The 8,590-nt window shown below is 47.2% G+C and overlaps 1 long non-coding RNA gene across 1 annotated transcript; it reads left to right on the top strand.

The window, feature by feature from the left end:
- Window positions 1–593: 593 nt before the first annotated feature.
- LOC149979632 (uncharacterized) lies at window positions 594–8,187 on the top strand. Its single transcript, XR_016484278.1, has 3 exons — window positions 594–1,070; window positions 1,406–3,489; window positions 7,471–8,187. It is a non-coding gene; the product is annotated as an uncharacterized LOC149979632 (long non-coding RNA).
- The last annotated feature ends 403 nt before the right edge of the window (window positions 8,188–8,590 follow it).

Below are 8,590 nucleotides of genomic sequence, written 5' to 3'. Positions count from 1 at the left end.
TCCAGAAGTTCTTAATTTGAACATCTTCATTTGAACATCTTGGCCATGTTCTGTTATAATCTCCACCAGGCACAGCCAAAAGAGGACTGGCCACCCCACATAGCCTGGTTCCTCTATGTTTCTTCCTAGGTTTTGTCCTTTCTAGGGAGTTTTTCCTAGCCACCGTGCTTCTACACCTGCATTGCTTGCTGTTTGGGGTTTTAGGCTGGGTTTCTGTACAGCACTTTGAGATATCAGCTGATGTACAAAGGGCTATATAAATACATTTGATTTGATTCTTCCCCTTGGACTTGAGATCTACCCATTCTGTGAAATGATTTGTTTAACTTTGACTGACGCCTGTTGCAGAGTATACAAGCATTGTGAAAGGGTTTCCACTTTGGCATACAGTGTCCCACTTGGGAATCCTAATTTCCTAGTTGTTTATAGATATAGAAAATACCCTTCTGGAAAAAGCAATCTTATCATGATCAAGTAATGTATGTGAGAGTTCAGTGACCAGCCGGAGAAAGACGACACGATAGCACCCTCCTCAGGGGATAGGTACTCAGTGGAAAGCCAATTAGTACGCAGCTGGGGCCACTAATTGCTTTGTGTCTTCGTCTATATAGGTGTGCCAGGAGAGGAGCTAGGTGAGGATTGGGAGTAGAGATGGGAACCTGTAAGGACATTGGTGTGTCCTACCGCAGAGAACTTCTGTGACTGGGCACATTCTCTCTGTTAACCTAGGCAGGCTTTAGGTAGAGAGAAGCGTTCCTCCTGTAACTGTTATGTGTAGACGATAGAAGTAACGGTTTGTTGTTTCGTTTAACCTTTTAGGCCACAGCCTTTTGGTCAACGGCTTAGTTTGTTTATTTGTTTACGAGGGGTATGAGAGCAACTCGTGGGAGCTCCAGAGGGAGCAGTTATGCCAGGTGTTTCAGGAGTCATCGAGGGAGAGCACCATTAAGGGGTTTGGCCCCGACCAGGAGCGCAGCCTCTCTTGCCCCAACACACACAACTTCACCCTGTTGGAAGAGCTAATGGGCCAATTCGGAACCTCCCAACCCTGGGACCCTGACCTTCACCAGGTAATGCGGAAGGTGAAAAGGATAGATGGGAGGAGTATCGGCTCGGAGGGTGAGGTAACCACTCCTTATTACGCCATCAAGTGGGGTCTCTTGTACTGGGTGGCCAAACGTAGAGGGGTAGAACAGGATCTGCTAATGGTGCCCCATTCATACAGAGATGTAGTGTTACACATGTACTAGGGGGGTACCTCACCAGGGAGAAGATCAGTTGTGGCGTTTCTATTGGCCGCGGATTACCCAAGATGTCGCTAAGTATTGCAAATCTTGTGGCACTTGCCAACGCACTGCTCCCAAGCGAACATACCGTAACCCTCTTATCCCTCTCCCAATTATAGAGACCCTGTTTGAACACATAGCCATGGACCTGGTGGGACCCCTTCTGCATTTGACATGCGGACATGAGTATATCTTGGTGGTGGACTACTCAACAAAGTTCCCAGAGGCTATTCCCTTGATATCAATGAAAGCCAAAGCAAAGGAACAGTATCTCATGTTCTCCCGAGTGGGCCTCCCGGCCACCATCCTGACCGACCAGGGCACACCGTTTATGTCCAGACTGATGAAGGATCTGTCACTTATACCGACCGGGTCAAACAAATAAGAACCAGTGTGTACTATCCCCAGACGGACGGGCTGAAGAAAACCATCAAAAGCATGCTACGCCAGGTGGTGGACTGGGACGGGAAGAATTGGGATATGTTGTTGCCCCACCTCATGTTCGTGCTCCGGGAGGTCCCCCAGGTGTCCACGGGCTTCTCGTCTTTCGAGCTGCTCTATGGGCAGCCCTGTCGCGGCATCCTTGGATTGCCTGGGAGAACCAGCCCTGCCCGTACTGTTCCCTCATCGAACACGTGATCTTCATGAAGGACCGAATGGCAGCGATATGGCCGGTGGTGAGGGAACACATGACCAAGCTCGTACAATAGAACGGCCCAGCCGAGACAGTTCTGCTCAGGAGATAAGGTACTCTTCCTCATCCTCACACTGGAACACAGGCTCCAGGCTCAGTGGCAGGGCCCATATGTGGTGACAGAGCAAGTCTCCCCCGTCCACTACAGGGTGAGTCAGCCTGGATGACGGCGCCCTCAGCAGATATACCACATCAACCTGTTGAAAGCCTATGTGGAACGAGAGGCACAGGTGATGGGACTTAAGGCAGACAGAGAGAAACGTCTGCCAGAAAAGGTGCCTTTTGGCACCACTCTTACGGCTCAACAGACGCGAGACCTTAAAGGTTGTCCACCAGAACCAACGAGTCTTCTCCCCCCCTTCTGGGGCAGACCTCCTTGCTCTGCCTTCGCATAGCCACTGAGCCAGGGAAGAAGGTCCATCTCTAACCCTACAGGGTACCAGAGGCACGCCGGAAGATGGTATGGAAAGAGGGGAGGGAGATGGAAGATGGAGGTCATCAAATGGTCCAGCCTATAGAAACCCGATGGGTCTATTTGCTTCTGCAACGATTTCAGAGCCCACAACGCCATCTCTAGGTTCAACGCCTACCCCATGCCGAGGATCGATGAGCTTATCGAGCGGCCTGGCAAATCCCGCTATATATCGACCCTTAACCTCACAAAGGGGTACTGGCAGGTTCCTCTGGCCCCCGAAGACTGCCACAAAACGTTTTCCTCCCCTTCGGCTTGCACAGAGCAGCTGCCACCTTCCAGAGGCTTTTGGACATGCTGTTACGTTCTCACCAGGCCTTCGCCGCCTATATTGATTACTTGGTAATACACGGTGACGACTGGAAGGACCACCTCCAAAGTGCCACCTGGGACTGAACGAGGCTGAATACCTCGGCTACACCATCGGCAGCTGTCTGATCAAACCTCTGGTGGAGAAGAACCGGGCCATCCAGAAGTGGCCGCGGCCCAGGGACAAGAAGGGGGCTGCTCATTCTTTGGCCTAATGGGGTACTACAGGCTGTTCATTCCAAGCTCCGCCACCATCGCCACCCTACTAACCAACATGACAAAAAGAGGAACCCGGTGAGGGTGGTATGGACATGGGAAGCCAAGACACTGTCCACACTGACACCTCCAGAACCGGCTTGGGTGATGTTCTGTCCCAAGGGGATGTGGTGGAAGAAATTCCCGTCCTATACATAATCTGCAAGCTGTCCAACAGGGAGCGGAAGTACGATAGAGAGGGAAGGACTGGCAACTAAGTGGGCCCTGGAATTCCCATCTCCTGGGAAGATGATTCCGTCTGGTCATGGATCATGCGCTCCTCCAGTGGGTGGCGGGTATGCGAGAGACGGACAGCCGAATAACAAGATGGTTCCTGTCACTTCAACCTTTTCATTTCCAGGTGGTTCACCAATCGGGGAGAGCACACGGCAATGCAGACGCGCTATCCCATCAAGACCCGGAGGTCTCGTCTGGCGCACGCCCCTCTGGGTTGATCTTGGGAGGGAAGGCATGTGAGTTCAGTGACGGATGTCGGTTTTTCCTATCTCAGAGAAAGCTTCTGTGACTGGGCACCTTGTCTCTCTGTTAGCCTAGGCAGGCTTTAGGTAGAGAGAAGCGTTCCTCCTGTAACTGTTATGTGTACAGTCGTGGCCAAAAGATTTGAGAATGACACAAATATTCATTTTCACAAAGTTTTCTGCTTTGGTGTCTTTAGATATTTTTGTCAGATGTTACTGTGGAATACTGAAGTATAATTACAAGCATTTCATAAATATCAAAGGCTTTTATTGACAATTACATGAAGTTGATGCAAAGAGTCAATATTTGCATTGTTAACACTTCTTTTTCAAGTCCTCTGCTATCTGCCCTGGCATGCTGTCAATTAACTTCTGGGCCACATCCTGACTGATGGCAGCCCATTCTTGCATAATCAATGCTTGGAGTTTGTCAGAATTTTTTTTGTTTGTCCACCCGCCTCTTGAGGATTAACCACAAGTTCTCAATGGGATTAAGGTCTGGGGAGTTTCCTGGTCATGGACTCAAAATATAGATGTTTTGTTCCCCGAGCCACTTAGTTATCACTTTTGCCTTATGGCAAAGTGCACAATCATGCTGGGAAAGGCATTGTTAGTCACCAAACTGTTCCTGGATGGTTGGGATAAGTTGCTCTTAGAGGATGTGTTGGTACCACTCTTTATTCATGGCTGTGTTCTTAGGCAAAATTGTGAGTGAGCCCACTCCCTTGGCTGAGAAGCAAGCCCACTCCCTTGGCTGAGAAGCAACCCCACACATGAATGGTCTCAAGATGCTTTACTGTTGGCATGACACAGGACTGGTGGTAGCGCTCACCTTGTCTTCTCTGGACAAGCTTTTTTCCGGATGCCCCAAACAATCGGAAAGGGGATTCATCAGAGAAAATAACTTTAACCCAGTCCTCAGCAGTCCAATCCCTGTACCTTTTGCAGAATATCAGTCTGTCCCTGATGTTGTTCCTGGAGAGAAGTGGCTTCTTTGCTGTCCATCTTGACACCAGGCCATCCTCAAAGTCTTCGCCTCACTGTGCGTGCAGTTCCACTCACACCTGCCTGCTGCCATTCCTGAGCAAGCTCTGTACTGGTGGTCCTCCGATCCCGCAGCTGAATCAACTTTAGGAGACGGTCCTGGCACTTGCTGGACTTTCTTGGGTGCCCTGAAGCCTTCTTCACAACAATTGAACCGCTCTCCTTGAAGTTCTTGATGATCCGATAAATGGTTGATTCAGGTGCAATCTTACTGGCGGAAGAACAATGATTCCAAGCACCGTCCTTTTGAAGCTTCCAGTCTGTTATTCAAACTCAGTCAGCATGACAGAGTGATCTCCAGACGTGTCCTCATCAACACTCACACCTGTATTAACGAGCGAATCACTGACATGTCCGCTGGTCCTTTTGTGGCAGGCCTGAAATGCAGTGTAAATGTTTTTGGGGGATTCAGTTCATTTGCATGGCAAAGAGGGACTTTGCAATTAATTGCAATTCATTTGATCACCCTTCATAAAATTCTGGAGCATATGCAAATTGCCATCATACAAACTGAGGCAGCAGACTTTGTGGAAATTATTATTTGTGTCATTCTCAATCTTTGGCCACGACTGTAGATGATAGTCTAAGACAGGAGTAACTGTTTGTTTTGCTTTCGCTTTTGGTCAACGGCTTAGTTTATGTTTATTTGTTTTGTGACGCTGGCGTTACCGCGTTGGACGTTCCCTGTACTGGATTTATTTTGTATGGCGAAAGAAGTCCCATTTAGTAAACAATGCGAAAGAAAAAGAACCACAATCACTGTTTCTGGTCTGTTCATTTTATGTCTCACGCCTGTGTTAGGTTGCTTCGGACAAACTGATCCATTCACATGTATAGTAATATGGCTGCATCTCAGTACGTTGCATTGACTAGCAGAAGGATAAAAGTGAGGATATCAGTCCTCCGACTAACTGTCATTGTGAAACATGTAATCACACAAAAAAGCCCTGAGCCATTAGTGATTGCAGAGTTGTACCCATAGAAACACATTCACATAACCTCTTTCAATGTACCAATTTAACATTGAAAGAGGTGTCCTTAAGTTAGCTCCCCAGGGCTTTAGACAAAAGAAGTGCACTACATGGGAAATAAGGTGCTATTTGCTACGCAATGTGCATCCTCCCTCTCTAGCCCATGCCTCCACCAATCCAATGACTTTATATTTGTGGGAAGTAGAGAATGAGTGTACACTTCAGGAGAAAGGAGATATTATTGGGACGTATCCCTAGGCTATAGCCAAGGTCTAAGCCAAGTGGCCTTTAGTGCGAACGCAAAAGCTCAGACACCTAAAGCTCTATCGGAGCTAATTTAGTTTTAAAAAAACACTAACACTTCTAAACGTAAAATTAATCTAGGTCCTCCTGAGTGGCGCTTCGGTCTAAGGCACTGCATCGCGCATAATTGGCCCAGCTTCGTCCGGGTTAGGGGAGGGTTTGGCTGGCCGGGGATGTCCTTGTCCCATCGTGCTCTAGAGACTCCTGTTACGGGCCGGGTACATGCACACTGACATGGTCGCCAGTTGGACGGTGTTTCCTCCGATAAGTTGATGCGGCTGGCTTCCCGGTTAAGCGAGCGGTATGTCAAGAAGCAGTGCTGCTTGGCAGGGTTGTTTCGGAGGACGCATGGCTCTCTCCTGAGTCTGTAGGGAGTTGCAGTGATGGGACAAGACTGAAACCACCACTTGGAAATCATGAAAAAGGGGGTTAAAACAATCTACATTCCCCAATATTTCACTTACATATTCTTCTTCCATAGTCAATGTATATCTCCAAAAGCATGTTCTTGACTGTGTTGGCTACTTTCAATTCGAATATTTAGGGTGTGTACGTAAATTGCCTCCAGTGTGTCAGTGTGCTCTGGGTTGTTTTGTAAATTCGGAGCATTTTCAGATTGTCTGTTCAGAAATTCACAGCGCTTCGCTCTGGGAGAATTCAGAACGCACACTGGACGCTCTAGCTGTGAAGAAGGGTTGATTCGCAAAGGCAGTCAAGCTCACTGGCTAAAGTTGGCTGGCTCACTAGCTACTTCCAGACACAAATGAGAGAACGCATCACTCTGACCATTTTACTCACCCTGGCATAGCTGATTAGGCTGTTTTCATGTTATCTACTAGAGTCAGTGACTCTAACAGTTATTAATTTTGAACTCTTTATCCCTTTTTCTCCCCAATTGGTAGTTAGTCTTGTTCCATCGATCCAACTCCCGTACAGGACTCGGGAGAGGCAAAGGTAGCGTACAGCTGGTGACTGAAGTCAGCATACATGCGCCCGGCCACCACAAGGAGTCACTAGCGCACCATGGGACAAGAACATCCCAGCCGGCCAAACCATCCCCTAACCCGGACGACACTGAGTCAAATGTGCGCTGCCTCATGGGTCTCCCGGATGCAGCTGGCTGCAACACAGCCTGGGATCGAACCCAGATCTGTAGTGACGCCTCTAGCACTGCGATGCAGTGCCTTAGACCGCTGCGCAACTCTGGAGGTCCTAGTGACTGTAACAGTTATGTTTTTTTGCCAATGTTTATTGACACTGGCCATATTCAACAGGTGTTGCACATTTGTAAATTAATCAGGTATTCTGCGCTCTGGCACATTCAGACGAGAGTGCTCTGAAATCCGATTCGATGGCCAGAGTGAATTTACGAACGCACCCTTAGTCAGTCGGCTACCTGCCTACTTAATGGAATCACTATAGTTTTTTTTTGAGAAGTGTGGGAAAGGTTACTTGGTTTTAAGAAATACCTAGTCATGCTATGTATGTCACCCTCTTATGGATTTATTTTAGGTACAGTACAATGTGTAGCATCAGATTGATTGTTCCCTCCTTGTGACTGTCTTGTGTCCTGTTATTAGTCATCAGCTACTTCCCACAGAGCAATACATATGAATTGAAAAGGGGTAATACTCTTTTTTTTTTTCTTCTTCAAAAGGTACAGTATATGGGTGAACCAGTGGAGGCTGCTGAGGGGAGGACGGCTCATAATGTCTCAACTTATTTCGCTCCAGCCATTACCACAAGCACGTCCTCCCCAATTAAGGTGCCACCAACCTCCTGTGGTGTGAACAGATCAGTGGTGGGAGTGATGCAAGTATTTGCCGCACCGCTAGGGGGCACTGTGGTGTCAGCCTTGGGTTTTATCAGGCACTTTTTCAGAAATGTATCAATGCTTTTCTAGCATCTTTCCCATGTCTGCACCTCCCTCCTCCATCACTCCTCCCATTTGACACTTTGGTGTCAGTCTTCTGCCTCAACAAACAGTGACAGGGTAGGTGACATACAGTAGATGGCCTGAGAGGGTCTTTCTGTGGAACTCCTCTGCTATGATGTACCCATAGCCGCCGGAAGTAGTTTGGGGTTGGGGGTGCTGCAATTTGACTGAAGTGGGGGTGCAGAAGAAAAACAATTGCCCGTGCTGAAGATGTCTATTTTAGTCCAAATCACTAATTTTGTGAGATTCTGTTTTTACTAAATGTATCTGTACAGAACAGTTAATCTGATGATAATTGTGGAATATAAAAATACTTGCTTGATATATGTTTTCCAGTACTCAATTACTGTATTGTGCATTGTTTTTCTTCATGGTGATGGAAAGTCTCCAGGTACGACCCTAGATGACCAGCCTATGTACAAACAAATTAAAATTAAGTAGTTGGTAAGAATGGACTTTTTTTTTGACAGGGGGTGCAGGATTTCTTGGGGCCTAATTTAGATACACTTAGGTTGGAGTCATTAAAACTCGTTTTTCAACCACTCCACAAATGTCTTGTTATCAAACTATAGTTTTGGCAAGTCGGTTAGGACATCTACTTTGTGCAGGACACAAGTCGTTTTTCCAACATTCGTTTACAGACATTATTTACCTTATAATTCACTGTATCACAATTACATTGGGTCAGACGTTTACATACACTAAGTTGACTGCGCTTTCAAACAGCTTGGAAAAAAAACGAAAATGATGTCATGGCTTTAGAAGCTTCTGATAGGCTAATTAACATCATTTGAGTCAATTGGAAGTGGACATGTGTATGTATTTCAAGGCCTACCTTCAA

Source organism: Oncorhynchus mykiss, chromosome 11 (genome assembly GCF_057628025.1).
Source record: "Oncorhynchus mykiss isolate SJ-2025 chromosome 11, ASM5762802v1, whole genome shotgun sequence".
Classification (NCBI taxonomy): Eukaryota; Metazoa; Chordata; class Actinopteri; order Salmoniformes; family Salmonidae; genus Oncorhynchus; species Oncorhynchus mykiss.
Note: the sequence above shows the minus strand (reverse complement) of the source record. Positions and strands in the feature narration are given on the sequence as shown.